Source organism: Drosophila subpulchrella, unplaced genomic scaffold, assembly GCF_014743375.2.
Source record: "Drosophila subpulchrella strain 33 F10 #4 breed RU33 unplaced genomic scaffold, RU_Dsub_v1.1 Primary Assembly Seq354, whole genome shotgun sequence".
In the NCBI taxonomy this organism is placed as follows: domain Eukaryota; kingdom Metazoa; phylum Arthropoda; class Insecta; order Diptera; family Drosophilidae; genus Drosophila; species Drosophila subpulchrella.
Genome location: NW_023665577.1, coordinates 2,158,583 through 2,183,519, shown reverse-complemented (window position 1 = coordinate 2,183,519; position 24,937 = coordinate 2,158,583). Strand labels below are relative to the sequence as shown.

At 37.8% G+C, this 24,937-nt stretch overlaps 1 protein-coding gene across 1 annotated transcript in view; it reads right to left on the bottom strand.

Moving 5' to 3' along the window:
• The window catches only part of LOC119559878 (transcription factor E2f1), a 46,609-nt gene that overhangs the window by 18,593 nt on the left and 3,079 nt on the right, over positions 1-24,937 (bottom strand). The window contains exon 2 of the mRNA XM_037873012.1: positions 9,398-9,425. The gene's annotated coding sequence lies outside the window, so the exon portion shown is untranslated. The remainder of the gene's footprint in view (positions 1-9,397; positions 9,426-24,937) is intronic.

Genomic DNA, 24,937 nt, shown 5'->3' with positions numbered 1-24,937 from the left:
TAGTGTAAAGAAATAAAATAAACTTGGGCGGAAAACAAAAGGTTCTGAACATAAGTATTTTTCATATTCAATTTCGATTACCAAAAACATTAAAGTTGATTCGGTAGAAAATAGAAATAACAATAGATTTTTCTCTACATATTTATGTATACTTACACAATTGAAGCCTTGATGGAGCAATTTTAGAATGTAATCCAAAGAGTCTATTTGGCAGCAGCAATTTTGAATTGGCGTTTATAGTATTTTATAATTTAAGTTTAAAAAAGGTATGGAAATTACGAAATACTTAAATCAAATTTAATAGTAATATATAATAAATAAATAAGCGTTACTTTGCTTTAAAAGAATTTGGCTTTTGTTTAGATAATATTAAAAGAATAGTTGAAATAACGTAAAGAACGATTTTTAAAAGATTAAGAACAATTGGGAAATAACTTTTAGAACAGAAACACTTAAAAAGTAATGAGATTTTGAAGAAAAACTTGTTGATTAACACGTGAAATTTTTAATAATAAATAACAAATAGAAAACTTGAATGAATTTTGAGTATTGCATAGATTGAAACAAAATTTGGTGTTTGATTTTTTGGGTTTTATAATATTTTTGATGGTGTTATATAGTAGTCATGATTTTTAGATTTTGAGTAATATCCTCGGAATCCGAAACATTGGCAGTGATGTTTGTTTGTGGGTTATAACATAACAGAACACTTTGTAAGCGGGTGTTTATCTTCCGTATCTTGCAGATACGTTTAACAAAACTTTAGGTATTCTTGAAATTTTCCATTTTAATATTTTTGGGTTCACTTGGGTTAGTTGTGATATCTTTTTGAAATAAAGTTGTTACGATAACAAGGTAGAAACAATCAACACGCGAGTAACGATGTGTGATCTGAAGATCCGGGAGATCCGCTGATCACTTCCACTTTCTGCTGCGTTCGATTCGTAAATGTTGCGTACTTCTTTCTTGCCACAACAAATTTCGAAAAACCGGGCGAAAAGGAAGAAGCAGAAAGAGAGGAGAGAGCACAGCAACAGAAACAGGAATGCAATTGCAGGGGATCGGATCAGATCATGACTGCGAGTGCGAGTGCTTAGGGGAGTACCAGAGAGAGAATTCGTAACGGGGCGAACGAAAAGGAATGCAGCGGGGTAACAAAACCCATAAGGGAGGATAATGCATCCAGATCGGAGAGCCTTATCGAGGAACAGAGAGAGAAAGAGGGGCACAAATGAAAGGGAACGATAATGCAGAGAGCTTTTCACCGTGGTGGCATGGACATCAAACAATAGACGTCTGGACAGGGATTTCTAGAGCCTTTTGTTCCAAAATCCTTGATTGACTAAATGACCCAACTACCGAAACCAGCCAAAAAGCAGGAAATATGGATGGAGGCACTTGGAGAAATAATATTTCCAAAAGGTCCTCTCGAGGAATACACTCAGAGAAAACAAAAACATCAAGACAAGTAATGTCAAATATTAAAAAGTTTGTTCTATGGGTCATGAAGAATTGAATACAAAAATATAAAATAATTGAGATACGATTTAAAGGATTGTTTAATAAAACAGTTGGGAGTAGAGTTGAGAACTGAACATCAGAAAAGATTGTCTTAAATTCAACCCCAAACTTTAGATATTCTGGAATACTATTTGAGCTTTAAGGCAACGAAGGTACCTAATTTATGAATACAAAGCAGTTCTTTGTGCTATTCGGCACTTCATAATTATTAAAACAATTTGTTCGCCTTTTTCTCTGTGCAAAGAGAGAGAAAGCGATTGTGTAAAAGGGAAGGAAACAGCCAGGGAATCTCCAGTGAGAGTTACTTATCGTACTTACTACCAGCAAAAGTTGTCTGACCTGAAAAGGTCTCTTCTGGACGTTCACTACTACTGCGATCATCATGATGTTGACAGGTGCTAATTGCTCGGCTAGGTCTAGGTCCATTGAACCCCAGAACAGAAGATCTTAACAGCAACTACAAGTCAGCTGAATAACAAGCAGGAATAATGCTTTTATGGTCATGCAAATCCAACAAAAGAAGTCCAAATCAACCGGAAATCAGAGGCGCAGATTCGCAGAACCAAAATCACACAAAATCGCACAATCGGTACTGACTTAATAACAGGGAGAGAACAGGACACGTCCCCTTTTTTGATTGCACACAAAAAATAAATTATACAGAGAACCTTCTTCAGTACTCTCAAAATTCTGAGATTAGCAATCAGAATCCATTGGTTATTTATTATTTGTTTTTAACAATTTGTTGTCAAGGAATGAAACTAAGTCCCATACAAAGTATTTTATTATTTAACATTAACATTAATAATAATAATAAAAATTCGTCTACGTAAAGACTGTAAAAATATTTAAGAGTGTATTATTTAGAAATGTGGTTATTTTATTCTATATTACATCATTTATAGTTTATCAGTATGAAAATTCCGCAGAAATTTGGATAAAATAAACGGACCTTTAAACTTTTTAAATTAAATATAATGTGTTGGGGAGACTGTCAAGGATGCTTTGTGTGTGAGAAAAGGGTGAGCAAGCAATTTTAAAATATAATCACTTTATGGCTGATTTTGCAGAAAAAGGAGGGCGGGAGAAAGTTGCCGCAGACGCCGTCGGATATGAGGATGTGCGACAGGAGATTGACTTGTCGTTGTCTGGCACCCACTTGTCACCGTCCCTTTTCGGGGGACCATGTAGAACCCACTTATAATAAAAGTTACAACACTACGATGCCTCTACTGTACATCCCATAACTGTCAGGTCCTGCAGGATATAAATGGGTAGTACAGACTGCCCAGGACATTGCACCGCGATGAGGTGAGCTAGAGAGCAGGAGCAGGGAATTGAACTGAACTGAACTGAGCTGAGAGAGACGAGCTCGTGTTGCACTCGGGGGGTTCGATGAGGTTTGACAGAGGGTCTGACTGACGTATTGCTGCGATGTATATGCATGAAACATCAAGGTAGGAAGAGGAAAATAGTTTGCAGCTGTCGCTTTATGGCTTTGACTGCCGCTGACACACACAAACACCGATGCAAACAAACCTTCTTAGCGCATGCCACAAGCAAGAAAAGGGGAGTTGGCATAGTAGAAAGAAAAATAAACGCAGCGAAGGATCTTACAGACATTCCTACAGATGGCACCAGGCTCTCAGGGGTCAGGCCGATCCTTACAGGATAGGGTCGGTCCTTGAGCGAGGATCGTATAAGAACTGCAATGGCTAAGGGATCTCGAGGATCTGAGAGGGTTCCGAGTTGGAAAAACAATGGAAACTACTGGAATATACCATCGATCAATTGGTGTCACTTGTGGATCCAGCGAAACCCAGAGAAAGTTGTACTATCTACAAATCTTTTACCATACTCAAACATCTGTTGAATAGATAGGGAAAACGAAATTTCAATTTGTTTCAGTGTACTTTAACAAAATTAGTTAAAGCAACTACGATTAAAATCAATAATTTTTTGAATTTTAAAAAATAAATCGTAATTCATTTTGTTGTCTATAGATATAATATTGCCAGAATATGGTGACATTCTTTGAACTTTTGCTAGTAACTTTTGAACATTTTATATTGGTTACTATAACAAGATTATATTCCATTCTATTCTATTACTATCGATTCAACTTTGCCCATCATTTGAACCCCAGATACCTCCCGGCTTTTATTAATAACAACCGATTGGAGTTGGGATCATTAAACATAGAGAAAAGAGAAAGGACGAGCCGAGTGAGAGAGATAGAGGTGGTGGCTACCTGGACTACCTTTGGCCGATCTGATCTGAAAAGATCTGGTCTGGGCCGGGACTTGGACCTGAACCTGAGGCTGCGGCTGCGGCAGAGGTTGTGGCTCAGGCTACACCGGTTTTCAAATTTGGGATATGCTCGCCTCACGTTTTCTTCTTTCGTTCATTTCAGCTATTTTAAGTAACAATAACGAGAGGAGCCGGCGGCCAAGGAGTGCGACCGGGACGGGGCAACGCGGAGCGGTACGGCAACAAAAGCTGCCGTTGCCTGTTCCGAAACCTTCGGGCCAAGTACCAAGTACATTCATAAGAGTAGCGGCGGCCTCAAATGTCCCAGGTTGAGATTCAGGTTCAGGTTGAGGGCACTGCGGGAAAAAAAGCATTCCAAACAAAGAAATAATTTATAGATCATAACTATTTAATAAATGTCTAATTAGATATTTATAGAAACCCAATCAAATTTTTCTTAAATATTTTTTTAAATTTACTTTTCCAAAATCAAATCTTTCTGATTACAAATAACATGTGTCACATTTTTTTTAGTGGAAGTACCTCATAGGTAGACAATCTCAGAACTCTCTTTTTCACCCGAACTCTTTTTCCCTTTTTCTCTCTGTGTGCGCGCTGCGCTTTTGTTTTTCCCATTCACGGAATTCCTGGAAATTTGCCGATCAGTAAATCTCTTGCGCCTTTTGTTGTTGCGTTTCCTACGAAGCAAGAACGGAAAACAGGACAAGATCAGGAAAGGACACTGCCCGAAAGAAGGAGAAGGAGATTGCAATTAGCCTGGAAGGGATTGGGGGATTTGGGCTCCAAGTGGATCCCAGGCGTGGGAGCTTCCTTTTTGCGAGCGAACGAAAAAAAGGAAATCCCAAACGGAAGTGAGCCAAATCCAAATGAAATCAAATGGTGTGGCAGATGTCCCATAAAAAAACAATAAAAGGAAAATATGAAGAAGTGGAAGAGGAAGAAGAATGAGTGGCAACAGAAGTAGAAAAGCAAAAGGTAGCACACACGCACTTTTACACCTGGTTCGCTTTTCTTGCGCAAAAGGAGGTGTAGAACCAGGGCAAAAGAGACGGCCCGAAGAAGCACCCTTAAAAGGGAAAACCAAAAAAAAATGTAGTAAGTAGCAGTAGTTCGAGCACCCCTTCATAGCAACCGAACATCTTCCACTCCTCACCTCGATTTCCACCATCCATCCACTTCAGACAGTCGCTGCTGTTGGAATGTAGGAAAGTGGAACGCACCAGGGGTAGAACTCGGGGGGTGCCAAGGGGTGTCAAGGGGGTGCGACGTGGGGTGCATTCCGCAAATGTCGCGCTTTTTGCCTTCTTGATAGGGTCTTGAGGGCTCTTATACATGTCCCGCTTTCAGAACGGGTATGTTAAGCCTAGTGGTAATAAAGAACACCTTTCCTAGCATTAAGTGGAGTAATAGTTTTATCAAAAAGGGGAAAAAATATTTGATAACTAGGGTTTGAATATGGTCACACACAAGTTCAATTTTGAAACACCACGTTAGGATATCTGCAATGTACCTAAAGGTTAAAGGTATACTCGTACCAATACAGGTATAATAGTAACACTAATATAATAATTGTCAGATATATATTAATATATCATTAAATCCTATACCAACCCTGATTTAATCATTTACTTCGCAATTGTTTTAAAAAAATAATAATATTTTAAAGTTATTTAAAAAACAAGGAAGAACGCTATAGTCGAGTACCTCGACTATCAGATACCCGTTACTCAGCTAAAGGGACCAAAGGGAAATGGAGATATGCAAGCAGCAAAGCGACATTTAAATGCGCCACCTACCGGCGGAAGACAGATTTAAGCATTGTGGGCGTTAGGGTAGGCGTGGCAAATTTTTTTTTGGATCAATCGATAGGCATGGACGAGACCAATACTTTTCAGTTAAAATTTTTAATCTAGCATAAAAATTGTGGGCGCCACAGGCTTGGGCGGTTTGTGGGCGTTAGAGTGGGCGTGGCATATTCGCATAACAAACTTGCGATGCGTACAAGGCTACGGAATCTAAATCTGAAATCCCAATACTCTATCTTTGATAGTTTCCGAGATATCCGCGTTCATATTTACGATTTTTTGAAGTTTGTGGGCGGTTTGTGGGCGTTAAAGTGGGCGTGGCAAACTTTTTTTTGGGTCAATCGATAGGTATTGATGAGAACAATTCATTTCAGTTTAAATTTTTACTCTAGCATCAAAACTGTAGAAGCCACAGTTTTGGGCGGTTTGTGGGCGTTAGAGTGGGCGTGGCACTCTACTGAAACAAACTTGCGCTGCGTAAGAAGCTCAGGAATCTGCTCGCCAAATCTCAATAGCCTAGCTCTCATAGTTTCCAAGATCTCAGCGTTCATCCGGACAGACGGACATGGCTAGATCGACTCGGCTAGTGATCCTGATCAAGAATATATATACTTTATGGGGTCGGAAACGCTTCCTTCTGCCTGTTACATACTTTCCGACGAATCTAGTATACCCTTTTACTCTACGAGTAACGGGTATAATAATGTTTAGCCTAGCAAGGATCACTGAGAAATATAGTTTTCTTGTGTTCTGTAAAAATATCCTTTAAGAGTATTCAATTCTTCGATCCTCTACAAAAACACGACTTCTTTTCATGTTGTTTGGTAAATTTTGCATGTTGAGGTATTAACCTCATACCATTTATTTGCACTCTGTAATTGTTGCTGCCGGAATGCAACAGAAGTTCTGTTTTAAGGCGAGGCCTCAAGGATCTGGTATTAGAATTACTCGACTGTTTTCGACTCCCTCTGCTCTTGGTTGTGTTTGTTGTTCTTTCAGGGCTTCCTCCTGCAATTCCAACCGGAAGCGGAAAGTGGTTGCTGCTGCAATTGCAGACGTACAATGGATAACGTAGCACAAAAAGCAGAATCGTTGCACAGTGGGACATTTGCAAAGAATTTTTGGGTTAACAAATTCCGGTTATTAGGCGATTTGTAGCATAAAATAATGTTGTGTTGTGTAAGTTTAAATTACTTTTGATTTAACAGATTTAAACTTTAGTGCAAATATAATATATGTGGGTTTGTACAACTCATTATTTACATTTTAATGACGATAAAAATTGTAAATAATTTTAAATTAGCGCTCTCACCTAACGATACTCCCTTCTTATGTGAATAGGAATAAGCGATTGATATGCCCCAAGTGAATTTTATATTTTCTGTCTTAATAATCCAGTTGGAAGATTATATGAATAATTTAAGAAACCAGCCGATGAAAGCTGGAAATAACTCTAATTAATTGTTCACTGGGAGAGGGTTACCACCAACCCCTATACCTTATTTAAGTTTAGCCGGGACAGCCACCACTTTGGAACCAGTGTGCTGCAAGGGCGGGAACTTCGAAGGGAGCTGGCTAGAGCCGAAGTCCACTGCAGGCATTAACATGTGCCGTGCCACAGAGCCACGCAAAGTCGATGGCCCCTTCTCGCCGAGAAGGGTGACCACCAGCAGCACCACCGGCGAATCGAGGGCTGCTCCGCTCACGGCACTGAGCCAATAATTAAACTAAACTAAAGCAGCCAGCAGGAGAGGGGGAGATGCAACCCCTAGCCGGGGAACTGCCAGCCAGTACTGAGAATAGGGTGAACAAATTTTCATTCCACTTTTCGGTGTGCAAAAAAAAGAGTGAACAAAAATAAAGGCAAATAAGGGCAGCTGGCAAGCCGAATAGGCAAACACTCTCACAGAAAGGGGATTAAAAACCTCAAGATTAATACCTTTGGTAATAAATGTCCATAAAAATGGATTAATTTTCTTTTTATTCTTCAAAAAGATAATAATAATATTACTTGTCCACTAAAGGCGATTTATACTTGGAATTGATCTATAACTCCAACTTTTTCTGAGGAAGCCAGTGAACCTTTTTTAAGGTAGGTAGGGTTGTCTCCAACGAATATTTTTAAAAATGATTTTTTATATAGATTCTATTTTTATATGTACAATGTATAATCAAACCATTGGTCAGGATGTTTCAAATTGTTTATATACCATATTTAATAACGTGCCTATATATAAACTATAATTTAGAGCTAACTCCTGAGTAAGAATATATTAACTTTTTATTTATCTTTCATTAAAACTTAAATACGTCGAACCTGAAATGCATCCATATAACATAACGCAAACATTTTTTAAGAGAAGGATCAGTGGGCAATAAAAACAATGATCCTTTTGATGCTGTTGATCTAAGGTAGGATGATTCACCCAGAACGTGTTAAACTTCTGGGCAAAGCTGTCATGCCCTCGTCGAGGGTGCACGGGGCAATAAAAATAAAAAGGTATTGTAAATTAGAGCAAAGCCAGTCGAAGGGAGGGGGTGCCATCGAGAGGCGAGGGTTGCTCGGTTACAACTAATCAGTTGGTCCCCTTGTGGAGGAATGTTGCGCAGTCGCAGTAACAGCTGTCACTATTATTTTTACAATTCCATATTATTTCTGCTCTTGTTTTCCCTTGAGGTCGGGTTAGGGTTGCCAGGAGCATTTGAGGATGCGCCGCGCGTGTCAAGGAAATCTTGAAAAATCTTGGTAAACATCCTGGCACGAAATCGTGGAGACTGTGCGAAATCAATACAGATTATGTACGAGACCGGAATGAGGCGAGATTTAGCCGCCTACCTATGTTCAAAAACTGGGGAGGGATGCCTGATGCAATATGCAATTACATGCATGGGATAGGAAAATCGAAAAGTAGAGCGGGTTAAAGGTGTGGACCAGGATCAGGACCAGGTAGAAAACAGGATGGCCCGTGTGTGAAAATCATCGAAGCGGAATTAAATCCCTCCCCGGAAAGCCGTGGGATTAATTAGCATTTGGTTTTGGGACAACATTTTTGCCCCCGTCCTGTTTGTGCCTTCACTAGAATTTTAATTTATGCATTTGGCGGACTGCAACATGTCAAGTGAATGTCAAACAAATCTGTGAAAACAGTTTTGTGGAATCATCATCCCAGCAGGGAAAATTCAAATTGATTTGTAAGCTTCAAATGCAGCGAGGAGAAAGAGCAGATAACCAGTTCCTGCGAACCGTGTGACATTTGACGGGGTACAAAAAATATCATCCGCCGATCCTTGTCCACTGGCGGACTTACAAGTTTGTCTTTTGATGTTTGTCCGCGAGTCTGTCCGCCAGTTTGTTTCGCCTTATTTCGTATCGGGGTTAACTTGTTCCCTCGCTTTGTTTGCCCGGTTGTTTGTGGTCCTTCAAAGTTGTTGGCTGTCGACTTGTCCACGGTTCAGTGGACTCGGGTTCCTTGGGTCGGGTTAACCCCTTAGGGGTTCGGTTCACCATGGGTTAAGTGCAGATCGAAGTGAGGAAATTCTATTTGCATACAATTTAGCTTAAATAATTTGTTTACACGTGCGATTTGTCCGGGGATTTTCAAATAGGAGCATAAGATTATCTCTATCTTTAATAGCTGATTGAAATGGGTTTCCCGATGGAAATTTTTATAAATAGGTTGAAGGAAAAATGCTCAACTCAAATCTTTCTAATGAGTAGCGTTTTTAATTGTCTTTTACTTTTATTCATTGCTGCATATGATATGATGTATTGTTTCACAGTTTTTTTTTAGAAAACTTACCAACAATTCAGTAAGTAAAAGCAGCAATCTGTAAAAAAAAAGTATGATTAGTATATTGCAAAAAAGACAAATGGTAATCAAAGAAAAAGATAAATGTCATTCAAACTTTCAAAGAAATAATTTTCCACCGTTCCCTTCACCTAAAATAAGTTCAACGTGCTTCTAGCTGCTTGTTGAGCCTTCTTAAACATCTTCTAATGATATGTTTGTGGATGCATTGTCAGGTTTATTCTTCGTCAATCTACGAGAATGTGAGGCTGTGAAAACAGGGCCCACCTTTGGCCCGGGGCCCTAACCTAAATCAACAAATCGGGCTAAAGCCGTCTGCTCCGATTTAGAGCAGAAAACTTGGAAAGGTTCGAGGGCAAACACAAATGAACAAACAACGCACAGGGAATGCCAACAAAGTTGTCAAATCAAACAGAGAACTTGAGGAGCAGAAACGAGATCCATCCCATGGCAAAACCAGCTTCGGATCGCTTTGGTTTTGGTGTTAAAAATATGAGAAACATTTATAACTTTTTGCCGGAGAGTTTTTCACCGAGCTGGCTGGCATTTAAAGAACTTTAGCGATTTATGCGTCTGTCAGTGGAGGCAGGCGAAACCTGATTTGCTGCTGACGACCAAGAACGAGGACCAAGGGCCAGGAGGCCCAGCCAAAGTCGCTGGAGTTTAAAGGGCCCAGCCCCAGTGTAGGTAGGAAATAAAACCAGACCCGGGTCCAAAACGGAGAAGGAGAAGGAGGAGTGACTACGCAATAGACGGCAGGAATCGAAGCGGGAGACTGCGGCCCGAAGACTCCAGGCCACTCCACTGCCTCTGCTGCATTCCGCTGGCGACTCTGACTCCCAACTTCCAGCGATCCATTCGGCCACATGTTGCACACACTGTGAGAATGAATTTAATTAAAGCAAATCCATCCCACAGTAACAGCCGAGGGACCAATGGAGCGCCACACAACCCGACCAGACAGCCGCCAGACCCCGATCCGGATCCTCATCGGAGGAGCCAGCTGAGCGCAACTAGTCCAAAGTCTAGTCTTGGCCAACCGTGGGACAAATTCGCGGCAAGATCGATGGGGAAGGTGCGCGGCTATATCAACTTTAAATTGGGAAGAAGAAGGGATTACTTATCAGTATAATATTATGGAGAGTACATTTTAAATGATGATATATAGAGTCACATATAAACCACAAACTTTTATAGTTTCAAAGATTGTATATAAGTCTTAACATTTTTTTTCTTTGCCTTTTTAGATCTCTAAAATTCTTTAGATACAGTAAGTAAAGCATTATTATTAAAATTTGTAAATGAAATATAGCATTTTTCACTATCAAGTGACATTAAACCTTAGTTGATATTCGTTCTTTCTTGATAGCTGTAACTCACCAGTAAGATTACGAAATTCGTAGTGTACCACATCCAAATTCTCAAAGTTTTAAAGTGTGAAAGCTTGAAATTATATTATGGAAGCCTGACGACAGCAGATAGTGCGACAGTTCTAACTCGGTTTATCAACAGAGCCCATAATTGCGGTTGGTTGGGGAAGTGAGTACTGCGTTCCACGGGTTCCACACGTGAACACAAATTGGAATCAATGTGCAGACGTAGTTTCCACGATGTGCACCGCAACAATGCCAATTAAATCCCATTTCAGTGGCACATTAAAATGCAATAAAATATATTTTGTGTGACTGTGTGAGCGCAAGAGGCTTTTGCCATTCGAGCGTTAAAAATATTTCATGCCCAATACACAGCCTCAATTTTGTGCCACGGCATTCGTGGCTGTGGCTGTGGCTCCTTGCTGCACATGCACCGAAAAAATGAGACAGGCAAACCCGAAGAAACTACGCGTAGAGATGCTGAAATTGGCCGGGCGATAAGCTCACAATGGGTCTGCAGTTTTTAGAGTTGAACGAATTATGTAGCCTCGAAAACGAAATTCGCCGCCGCATATTTAGCTCGCATTTCAGCATAATTTGATGTAATTTCAGTGGCCTCCTGCAACATTTTGTGTGTATGCTGCCGATGCTCAAGCTGAAGAGCTTCGATTGCCAAGAGCCACGATCGTGGCTGCCAACTGGCCACGAAATTATATTGCGGAGTATTGATCAGTCGCAGTTCCGATCCCAAGGTTGTTCCACTCCCTTTGGTTCGAACGTGTCCACTACACCCAAACTTCCAAAACTGCGTGACCGCCCCGCGAACTTTAATTCTGATTCAAAACAAGTCTTTTTGGAAACTTAAAATCGGAAGAAGGGAAAGTAGTTATTAAAACGTTATTTGTTGGCTCATCTAAGAGACTATATGCCTTTCACAAAGGACAATTCATTTTACTTGCAATTTATAGGAACCTATGTATGTATAACATTATTGATTTATAATTACTTCTTGTAACAAAAAATTATACACATGAGACATTAATTATACAGTTATCCAAGTACTCCAATTTATTTTAAAAGTTGCAAAATCTTTAAAGCGTATTCTTTAAGCATAAGTAAACCATGATTACATAATTTATTGTAGTTTATACCACATGTTAGAAATAGTATTGGAAATATAGGAAATCTAGTTCAATGAAAATACATAATTTATAATATATTTTATACTCTTGTACATAGATCTTGTGCTATTATTTCAATCGTACATATTTATCTCCTGCACCTTTTTGCTAGGATTATAGCCGACTCCCGACTTTCTGCCAGGAATCCGTATATATGCAAGCAATGTAAAGAATCTTTATAAGCACTGGAACTGCAGCTCCCTCCTTCCCCCCAAAAAGGGTGTCAGTTTGTCAGGCTTAGCTGGTCAAGAAGCTCAGGCGATTAACTGTGGCTCGCGACTTGGCCAAAAGTGTAATACCCCTTCGCTCCTTAAAACCCCTCTTGACAAACCGCAAAAGTGAAAAATTTCGCCTGTTTTTGTTATCTTAACCCGTTCGTGGCCCCAACCCCATGTTGACTGCATTGCAATGAAATAAATGAAGTTAAGCCAATTTGAGGTTAAAGCCCAAAGAAGGAATTCATTATTTTTGTTGGTGTTTTTTTTCTGTGGTCACCACTCGAAACGTGTGTCCTGCTTGGGAAAAAAGGAATTCACAAAAGAGTTGTGGATCGTCGAATATGTTAATACGCTTATGAAACGATTAAAGTTCTAACCAAACCTACTACTTAATTATGTTTTAAAAATGGCGAGTGCTTTTTCTTAGATTTTACATATTACTCATACGCAGTGTTGTACCTCTCATTTTCAGATTTATAAAAATCTATATTTTCCATAAAATTAGGAAGGGTATTTAAGACCCAGCTTTATATATATCACCCAAAAAACCACAGAAATGCGACAAATGCAACAATAGCTGTAAAAAAAAGGAAAATAAGGAAGAAGAGACAGTGGAAAAGCAGAAACCGCAATAAACTTGAGTGGAACCCAAAAGATGAGACGCAGGATAAGCCAGAAAAAGAAGCCAAGCTCGAAACAGGCAGCAAATGTTAGGTTAGGACGACGGGAGTGTCCTTATCTAAGACCCAAACTGAATGGTTTGCATATAGTGCACACACAGAACCAATAAATCGCCATATAATAAAAGGTAACCAATCGCGCAACCAGTTTGTCCGATAACATTCGCCAACTTTGAATGCTGTTGCTGCTGCTGCCGGTGTTGTTTTTGTTGATGTTTTTGCTGTTGGGCGGCCAACTCCAAAAGGGCATCACAAAAACGTAAACAACATCCCACAACAACAACCGGCTACAATAACAACCAGCATTCAAGACAAGAGGGCCGAGACTCAGGGGCCGAGGATTTTAACCAGGAAAGGGAAAGGGGGACCACCGCCATCGGCGGCTACATTCAAAACAACAACAAAACAAAACAGTAAAAAAGATATATAAAAATGTAAAATACTGGGGAAGGGGAAATTATATCGTTCGAGAGGGGGATTCGAAACATGGATACCTTTTTTGACCAATAATATTCGCTGACAATTTTAAAATTTTTGAAATGTACAGCGAAGCTATTTATTTAAACCTTCTTGTTTTAATAAATTTTTAAAGAGTTGAATAATATATTTATTATATAATAGAAAGTAAGAAAATTATGAATATTTCTACAACAATTTATTGAAGATATTAAGTTAAGTTAAGAGTGAAGTTTTGTATTTTTTCCATCACGAAGTGCCATTAATTCACATTCTTTTCACGTATGTATCACCAACATATTACTTGAATAATGTTTACAAAAATTTAGTTATGCTTTCAAAATAAATTAAATATTTATTCATTAAAAATTGAAAAGGTTCAAATCTCTCATTTATATTAATGTATTCCCGGGTAAGACAACGATTTTCCAAATCCATATATCCCTATAGAAAAAGGCTTCAGCAAATTATGCGCCGCCTTGCAGGAGGTTGTCCCATAAAGTGGTTGTTGTTGCTGATGGTGTTAAGCAAACAGCAGCGCACAGTGAAAATAATAAAGACATTTTTTCATAACATTCATTTCAAACTGCAATTGTAACGCTTAAAATATGCTGTGTTTGTCATGTTTAATCAAAATATGGTTTGATTGCGTTTTATGGTTTTATTTTATAAGTATCACATACCCTTTTTTCTAAACATAAAAAAATTCGAAATGTTAATAAGCTTTATAAGGAATTCTGATAATACAAAGTAAATTAGGATGTATTTATTTTTAAGTTTTTTTTTAACTCTGACGCTTTGCCAACAAAATCCATCCCAACATAAAAGTCTTCCGAATAAAAAGTTTTGGATGTCAAAATGTACGGATATGCTTGCTTTGGAATCAATTTTGATATTTTAAGCACTGACCCTTATAAATGTAGAAGTATAGGGACCCTACTCAATTAAAGCATACAACTTTAGACTTAATCTAATGTTTTTTGTTCTGTGTACGGATGCAAGGAGCAGACGAAGATGCGTGTCTGGCTCTTTAGACATTCATCTGCCTGCCCCTTGCCACAGCCCTTCTCCAGCACTCACCATCCTTCAGCTCCTTCGTTTGCACTCACATTGAGAATTCCATTGAAATCGTTTGAAAATTGAGCCCAATGCAGGAGCAACTTGGGGCTTCTAGGGGATGGTGGGGCTTCGAGGGGCAGACACGTCTGCCGCCTCTCTTGTAATAAATAAACGCCGGCCGAGGAGCGACAACAACAATATCATCAAGAAATGAAGCGACTGATGATGACGTTGCAACGTTTTCTGCACAGAGAAAAGTTCGGATTTGATATCTTTCTAATTAGTTGAATTTTGTTTTTATTATTCTGTATATTCATTTTTTTTTTAAATTTTAAAAATACTTAAGAATGAATCAATGCACTGTATTTGCAAAGCATTTAAGCCACTACAATAATTAATTGTTTTTCGAAAACTAAGGTCATCCTTTATTCAAAGTCTTATAATATAAAACGCAAAAATGCCAAATTTGGAGAAAATGAAAAATCCTCAAAAGTGAGCTATGACATAATGCGGTATCTTTGCAGGCCATTTAAATCACTACAATAATTTACTGTTTTTCTAAAACTAAGATTATCCTCTATTAAAAAACTTTTTTTTTATATTGTACTAATATATTTATCAAGCCATTTTCGTAGAAAATGAAAAATCCTGAAAAACTTTAGAGTATCTTTTCTGTGTGGAATGCTGTCTGAATGCTGCTCCTGCTCCTCCTCCATCTTGTACACACAAATGTAGCCATAAAATGTGTAAAAATAACAAAGCATATGAGTTGCATTTTCAACGGGCCAAAGGAAACGGATGAACATTACGAGCTGCCGCAAAAAAGGGAGGATAAAGGAGTTACGGAAAGTTGGGGGTGCGCTGCATCACCCGCATAATAAACCAGAGCGCATAAAAATGTGTGTAAAATTGCAACCGCAACGTATTTCGCCTGTAATTGCCCAGACAGACGACAAAAAGGAGGTTAAGGAGGGGGCGGGGTGGGGCGGTAAAGTGGGGAGTGGCAGGGGGTGGCGACAACAAAGTTGCACTCACGCAGCACCAGAGCTCCAGACCCAGAATCGGAATGAAGAATCAGAGAATCAGACGCAGTCTTCTTCTCCAGACCCCACCAGACGAACTGGAGTGCGAGAGGGGCAGAGGGGAGTGGGGGCGGCACAGCAAGAAGTAAGCCGGCAGATGAAACGGTCAGACACTAAGCCCGCCGGCCAACAAAAACAACAGCCCCATCAGCTGCAACAACAAAGCATCCGGCGAGAGCGACAAATAGCAAAAACAACGAATTGGAATGCAACCCAAAGGTTGCATAAATACGCCAGTAAATACCCTGAAAAAGTTTCATAAAAATAAAGATTTGTTTTGTCATGAGATTGTAGTAGATTTAAAAAACGTCATTGGAATAGTTTATGAGATTCTTAATTCCAAGTACTATAGCCAAAAAAAAGAACATCCTTTTTTCCAAATTATGTTTATTCTAAAATATGTTTTTTTTTTTTAAATGTTTAACAAAAATTTGTTTGGTTTATTGAAATATAAGTTTTTTTAATATAATAAAAGCAATCAATTTTGGTATTGATTTATCATTTAAGCATCATCATATCAACTTTAAAATAAATTACCATTTCAAGACCCTTTCGTTAAATTTCCTATTAAATGAACCCCTCTAACTCCCAAATGTAGGCTACAATTTTGATATAGATGTATAAATTTCTAATTAAAGGATGCTTTTCCTAAAAATTGTTATAGATTTAATTAAAATACTTGTAAATAAATATATAAAAAAAATATAATACAAATTTATTAAATTATATATACATTTACATTTAAATTCTAAAAAAGGTGTAAATTGGTATTATACGGTTAAATTAACCAATGTTGAGTTGTTCAAGTGTCGTTTGTATTTCCGTTAAACTAAATTTAAAGCAAGGAAAGGTACAGAACGTATGGAATTGGAATACCCCACGAGAACAGGGTATTATTATGGCAGAGCCGGCAACACCAACACTAGTGTCAGAGTAGAGCGAGCGCCACACGCAGACCAATGCACCCGCGCCCTCACACGAACACGCAAAGGAAACGAGACGCAAAGAGAGGCAGAGCAGGACAACGCGATGGAGCCTGGTGGAGAAGAGGCACAGTCTGCATCTTCAGCCTGTCGCGCTCTCTCTCTCTCTCTCACCATTTATGTTTGTGTGTGTCTGTGTGAAGTGGAGCTTGGCGTTGACGTCGACGCAGCAAAATTTCATGAATGGAATTTGTAAATTTTATTTTCATTTGCAACGATTCGTTTTTCCTCTTCCTCTCGTATTTTTTGTTGTTGTAGCGCTAATCATGTGCAGAGGAAAAAGAGAGGGAGAGAGAGAGATAGAAAGAGACCCCAAGTGGGGCAAGCAACAACAATGATGTGGCATGTTGTTCAACCTCTTGTGTTGCTCCCTCTCGCTCTCACACACCCCTCTACCCATCTCTTTCACTTTGCGAAACGAGTTCTGTGAAAATTTTTGCATACATATTTGTGGCAAGCTGTGCTCTTCTTCTTCCGCCCCCTAATATACCAGCAAATGCCGCAAATAATGTTTTTCTTAGCTCTAATCAGCAAACGAAACAGCATAAACATCGTGGGAAGAAGAGAGAGAGGGGGAGAGAAGGGTGTAGTGGGCCACTAACTAATGTGTTTTTAATTGTTGTTGCACGATACGGACTGATGACGTTCCCAAGCCCCACCCCCACCCTTTGTATCCCTAATTCTAATTCTTGTTTCTATCACACTAATTACCCGAACACCAAAAGTGATTTTGAACGAAAGGTAGAGTGAGAAAGTGAAGAGATAGGAAAATAGACTATGGTACACCTTTAATACAGTGCACTCTCTAAAAAATGCATAATACATTTAAAATATTCGGTAATATCAAATTATATTTTTTTCTATTCGTATAGTTTTTGATAACATGTGAAACATGCATTTTTATCAATTTTTTACGCCCACAAATTACTGAATGCTTTGGTGTCGAAGATTTTGTTAAATGGGATAATTCTTTAGGAAATGATAATCAGTTCAATAGTTCGCCTCCGTGTATGCAACACTTTTTTTGCAACTAGCTAGAAGAGGCTTAGAGTCTAATTTCCAAAGTGGGTTCCAGCTCCAATACCTACCGAACCGGATTTTGACCTAGCAACATTACCACCCTTAATATTATTATCAAAAAAATCACAAAATTACTTATTTACTAATTATTGTATTATTATTGTAAAATCCGATTAGATTAAGCTGCCAGTTGGGTAGCCGCTAATCTTAAGAATATATTTTCCACATTTATAAACATAAAAAAAAAACAAATTGGGTACCTCCTGTTGAAACATTTTTGTATTGCTCGATTTTTTTTTGTCCGCACCGCAAAACTAAAGTACTTAGGTTCTGGGTTCAAAGCCTACTTTAAGTAGCTCTTCAAGTTTTTGTAATTTGTATTTTGTCCGCTTGTTAGTAGGGTAGGTAGGTATTAAACTCTAAAGTTCTACACGTTTCCAAGTTTTAAGACCTACAAAAAAAAGATTTACTCTTTGTTTAGGTTTACGGCTTACAATTTATAAATATTTGGGCTTAGGGATGCTTGACTGTAGGTTTAGCTTTCGGTTTGCGTTTCCAGGAACAAAAATTGTTAATTGTATTACAGCGCACACAGAGTAAACAACCTTTGAAGGGAGTTGGGGTCGGATGGGGAAGGTATGGGGAGTACGGGTATCGGACGAAATTCCATTATACAAAAATGCGGCGAGACCGCAATTACAGAGCAAAGTAGATAAACGACAAACGGCGACAACGAGTGGAGCAAGTAGATGAGTAGCTGAACAAGAAGAAGCCGCAGCGAAAAAAGAGAGCCAACGGCTCTCTGGCAAATTAAATACATAAAGCGCAGCAAATGGACGGAGCAGCGGTGGAGAGTGCAAAAAAATATACAAAAACTAAAACGGGAATACGAGAAGACCGCCCCGAACTTTTGACACACTCCACATAAAGTCTAATTCGGGATGGATAAGTTAAGAATCTGTGGGAGAGAAATGTTCTAAAAATGCTTACAGAATGATTTCAGTTTTGTATTATATAATGTTGATACGATATAAAAACAGATCGGAATCGAGATCTATTGTGTATTGTAAAAACAATACTGCCCAACAGATACAAATTTGAATCGAATAGAACCACTTACTGATTAATAGTCAAACAATTCTTAGGAACATTCTATAATAGAGGTGTCCTATGGTATAATTAAACTATACAAATACAAATGTATTAATAGATTTTTTTATGAAATTGTTTTTTTTTAACCTAAGAACATGTCTTTATTATTATTTTTTTAACCAAATCTATCCAATTTAAAGATGCCGCTCCATAGGATAGAGTATCAAACGAGATCCTCAGAGCCAGAAGAACGGAACCGGCAAAAAGAACACTAAAATAACGAAGAACAAAAACAACAGCGCAGCAGTAAAAATAGCCATTTGACTTTGAACTTTGCGACTTCTGCGTCGGAGGTGAGGGAAAGGATATGGCCGATGATGTGCATATGGTTGAGGATGGGGTATGTATATAGCCGGCCGATGCCGCGACTGTGCGTGCGATCGCACATGGATTGGCATTCCTCTGCGTGGATGTGGAGTATACAATGCAATATGGGTGTGGATAATACGGCCCATATAATCTAATCGGGCAATGCGAAACGTGTGTCGATTTAAGCCCGAGGCCATAAACAACCAGAAACAAGGCAATATAAATTAGTATAAGACAAAAACAGGAGGAAAACTGGAATGGGATAGGCAACGCGCCATGTGATAGTCCCGGGAAGCAAAATCAGGTGCATACAATTAAACCGACGTTAAATGTTGTCCTACAAATTTGCAAATATTTTAGTATACCAAAGCTTATTGACTGTAAATAAACTTCTTAGATTATTTCTTTTAAGACTTTGTTAATTTTTAATGAAATAACTTGTCAAGAGTTATTTAACTGGAAAATCATGTTTACTATCTAACGTATCATTTGCATTCCGTTCATTTAAGATACCTAAATGTTAGAATACTTTGGATATTGCAAAGAACATTGCATTTCAGACCCCTTTTAGTAAAATCGTTTGAGTTACAAATCTAAAGACAGGCTTCCTCTAGCCAAACTGTACACCAAACCACCTGTTAAGCCACACAAAAGGAACAAATTAACAGACGGCCTAGAGTGCGGAGAGCCCTAACAGTTTGAAGACGGCGCTTAATTATAAAACAACAAATCGAACAAAATCAAGCAGCGCAGCTGTCCTAGAAGAGGAACAGATACAGGAGAGCCGGGCAGGTGTGTATCTGTATCTGAGTGCCATTGAGGCTGATGCCCGGGCATAAATTATGAGCACGTACACGGAGATCTCGGAATGCCGGGGATTATAAAAGATCATCCCACAGGCAAACGAAAAGTAGGAGGAGGAGGAGGCTGAGGCTGAGAAGGAGGACCAAAGATGCATGTCCGCTTCCCTATTCATTCAGGAGATGATGCAAAATGTCCTCTGAATTTCCTTGCCATTGTCTTCGGCAGCTGCCATTCTGGCTTTCCCGTTCGACAGAAGAAAGTGAACGACTACCACTCCCAGCGACTTTCGCAATCGTCTCAATGGCCGAGGTCCTCCACTCACACTTCCTTTGTCCTGGGTGATGCAGCTGTATCTCGAGAATCGCCCCGTGTCCCATAAATTGCATTCGTTATCGATTTTCACAAAGTTTTTCTTTCACTCGGTCTGGGTTCCTTGTTTTTATAATCGTGATTTCTCTGGATCTTAGGGTGAAATGCTTTTACCTTCCGCATAATTCTTTATGCATTAGGCAATTAGACCAGGAAATTTCCAAGGGCAGCTGCTCGATCACTCTCCTTTATGGCATAATCAAATCAAATCAATTTTGTGTAATTATCTAGGGTTGCATTTTTTCATGTCATATAAATATTGGACAGGAATTATGATTAGGGTAAGCCTTTTTTTTTAGTCTGGGGTGGTAAGGCTTGAGGGTCGCAGCATGGGAACATTTCAGTCTTGGGTGATCAACTATAAATCATTGGCTGAAGCTGTAATCTATACAAATGATTGCATAAATGAAAGAAATCTTTAGTCTGCAGATTAGGCGTCCTTAACAAATCAGTTGATGATTTTTATCCCTGATACCATTATAATTATTATTTGGTTAAAATGGACGTTCAATCCAAAATGAAACCTCTATGTATATTGCTGTTAAATATTTTCGTTTTCTAAAAAATATTCTTTATGATAATTTCTCTTTTCTCACATGTCATCTTATTCAAATTTATTATGCAAACTTTTCTTGTCTTCTTAACTTCTAAATTCGTTAATATTTGTTTCTTGCCTTCCCACATAATTCCTAACATTTCGCAACAATATAACTTTACCCGCAACATCGTTCACACCCAAAAGCGACCTCGGATGAACCCAAAATTCGTTATCAATTCCGCATTAGACCCCAAAAGGGAATGTGGTGTCTTGTCTGCTTATAAATCGTTTAAACATCCGCTTTTACGCTTCACCGTCTAGGTGACACACATAAACTGGGAAAAAAGCATGTTACAGAGGGTAAAACGTTAGTTTGAAATGTTAAATGTTTATTCTTTTAATTTTAAAAACTAAAAGATTGATCTATTTCAACGCGAACTGATGATACTGATTCCCATTAAATTTGTATAATACTGTTCCCTACTAAGAGTATAATTGTATATAACTTTCTTAAGATACAGCTCGTTTATTCGTTTTTTCAGTGTATTTATGTTTATTCTCTCCTCTACACCCCCGCACATTAATCATAACGATTAATCATTTTATCAATGAAGTGCAAAGTTGCTTTGCGACATAAAAAAAAGTTGAGGAGAAAGAGGCAAGCGAATGAAATGTGTTGCAAAAAGGGAGTGAAAAATGCGAATTGGAGGAGAGTGAAGAAGCTGCCACGACGCCAATGTGACCTAATTGGTTCCGGAGTTGAGAATGGGAATGGATTATTCCTGTTGCCGTTTTTGTAGCTGTCATTGGGTGACGACGTCACCCACAAAACGAGCCAGTGGCCAACAACAAATGAGTTGTCATACGCGGACACGGACACCACCCTCCTCCCCCGTTCGTCTGGATGGAGCAACATCCGTGCTCGAAATGCAGCAGGAAATCGATGACGCTAGAGCGGACGGAGGCGGAGCCGAATCACGCAGTCAATGCAAAAACAGGACAGACTTTTAATAATATACCCTTGCAAGGAGTCGCTTGAAATAAAGCTGCGGTTGGTTGTACGTTGTACGTGTTGCGGCAGAGATCGAGCAAAGCTAATCCCGATGTCCGTTTAATAGGAGGCTGCCGAACGCTGATTTTGTAATTATAATAATTGTAATGCTCTGGGCTATGGTACTTTACTACTCCCATGCCTTTTAACTCACATTTTCAAGTAATTTCAAACTTCTAACTATTTATAGTGCACTAAGCTATTAATCTTGAAAATTTCGATAAACCGAAACAGAAATACTCCCTTTTTTGTAATTTGTGAGTACCTACTATACAAGTTTAACAAAAAAAAAATTATATACAAGGGTGGTCAAAAGTATTTTCACAAAAAAAAAGTTAAATATATTCATAATTTGAACTTACATCTTGTTAACTTTGGCATCAATGGAAAGGTAATTTAAATGCCGTTTGAATGATAAAATACATTTCTTAACACATTCAGTACTTATTGAAAAGGACGAATTTGTGTGAAAATGTCCTTTTTGAACTTTTTTCCTCGACTTGAAAACTTAAATTTTTTGATGCAAAAAGTTTCTTCAAACAAAAATAATAGTAACTGCAAAAAGAATTTTTCAAAAATCATTTTGCTTATATTTTTTATGATTTTTTAAAGGTGACACTGTCGGAAAAAATTTGTATGAAAAAGAGAAAAATATGGCCAAAATGCATGTTTCTAAGCATTTTCAAAAAATCATAAAAAATATAAGCAAAATTATTTTTGAAAAATTCTTTTTGCAGTTACTATTATTTTTGTTTGAAGAAACTTTTTGCATTAAAAAATTTAAGTTTTCAAGTCGAGGAAAAAAGTTCAAAAAGGACATTTTCACACAAATTCGTCCTTTTCAATAAGTACTGAATGTGTTAAGAAATGTATTTTATCATTCAAACGGCATTTAAATTACCTTTCCATTGATGCCAAAGTTAACAAGATGTAAGTTCAAATTATGAACATATTTAACTTTTTTTTTGTGAAAATACTTTTGACCACCCTTGTATCAGTATATCAATGTCAGTTCTAAAACAAATTCAAATTTTGTTTCTCCGAATTCTTTAAATTTGTTTTTTCCTTCCATCTTTTTTTTGCTCTTGAAATATTTTCTGTATTTATAGTTAGAAATATAAAAATGTTAAGCAAAAAATATATAAATTGAAAACTATATTGATAAGCAAGAATTTTTTGTTCAATGAAATAAAATGAAATAATAACAATATTACGGATTACTTGACTTTTAAAAATGTATTATTATATTAATATGATGTAATAATATATCAGTAAAAGAGTAGCTGAATCTTTACTTTATAAATATATAAAAATATATATATATATTTCGCATGCTATATTGATAAGCAGGAATTTCTTGTCCCATAAAATTAGAAAAACATTTCAAAGTATATATCACTTTCAAATATGTATTTTTATTAATGTGATGCAATAGATCACCAAAAGAGTATCTGAATCTTTGTTATCCACAGTCATCGCACACCCTCTGCCCCTTTCTCTTTTCTCCCCTTCTTGCTCCAATTTGCACGCACAAAAAGCCACAAAAGTCGCGACTCGGATTGCGTATCTGTGTGTGATTCTTGTGCGCACGTGTGGGTAAATGTGGGGCCTCGCAGAGAAATTCCATATTCCACATTTTTTATGCGGCCAACGCAGCAGCAGCAGCCACAGCAATAGCAACAGCAACATCAACAGTAACAGCAGCAACAACAATTGCTGATGCCACTGCGCCGACTTCGCGTTGCCTCGTCTTTTCTTTTCTGTGCGCTTCGCTTTTTAATTTTACTTTTTTGTTGCTTTCGCGCAATATTTTTAAAAATAGCCAGGCAAACCAAAAGCCCAACAGAAACCAGCCAACAACACTGACAAAAAAATCAACAACAAAATGAGAAAGATTAAAAAATTTAGCAGCTAGTCAGCAATGACGAATCTTAATACACTTCTGTCCAAAGGGGATACGAATATCTTTTATATAAATGTATATGTAAAGATTTCACTCATGAAGATAAAGAATGGTTTTAATACCCTTTAAAGTTTTCTTAAATTATAGATAACAACAAAATTTATTGAAACTTGTATGTTATATTCAATTTAATGTTATCTTTTTTGACACGATGACTGGTTCTGGTACCTGTTTAATTTCCAAATTGCAACTAAATACTCTTTTTAATGTTCATTAATCTTGAATATATTCATTAAAGCTGAATTTATGGTAATATACATACCAATATTATAGAAAACAAAATAATTTCGTAATTTTCTTCTAAATGATTTCAAAACGTCTACTCATTAAAAAACGTAAGATCCTAACTATTGGAACTTTTGAATTATGACCCTAGTCAGAGAGATTAACTATTATCATCCTATATCTTATAATTTATTTACTCGTAACAGATTTATTAAAGATTTTTTTATGGATCTATCTATTTTTCTATCTATCTTAGTAGTAGTAGTAGTTTTAAAAGATCAATTATTATCATTTGAAGGTCTGATTGGTAAACAATTAACAATTTGAATTACTCTTTGTAATTTCATAAGCAACAAATGTCCAAAAAACATTAACCGTTTCGCAGTCTAATTAAAGCAAAGGGTATCAGAAGGCAAGGGCAGAGATTAAAAAATAATAAAAAACCACCAGCCACAGCAGCGGCCAGCACACTAACAACACATCAAGCGTAGGGAATCGGCAACAAAAACATATTAATGAAATCGCTTTTAACTCGTTTCTCTTAAGTATTTTATGCCAGCGAGTGTGCGAGCGTGTGTTTCTGGCATGGAGACATGCCTCCTCATGTGGCCCCCCTTTTTGTCTGTTATAAAAGTGCAACAACAACTTAATACACACACAGTCACTCGAAAATATAAAAAAGGCAGCACATGATAAAAACAAACACGATACGATCGACGGGCAAGCGATGACCCAAAGTGGCCAGTCCACAATAAAAAAAAAAATGAAATTCAAGTGTTTAATATATTATGAAAAGTATTAGCCTGTCCCAAAATCTGTGTATATATTGCTTGGAGCAAGTGCGCCAATTTTATTTGATGTCGAAGCAAGTGTGCGTGATATTTTTTTTGGGAGATTGTATAAGCCACTTGATGAGCTTTGCGTCGGCGTTGCCAGACGGTCCAAAAGTCAGGAACTGATGTCCGTGATATATTAATAGATTTTTATGGTTTATTTATGCTTATCAATGGTTAACTGGGAATACGTTCAAAGTATTGATAAGTTAAGTACGATTTTCCCAGATTTATA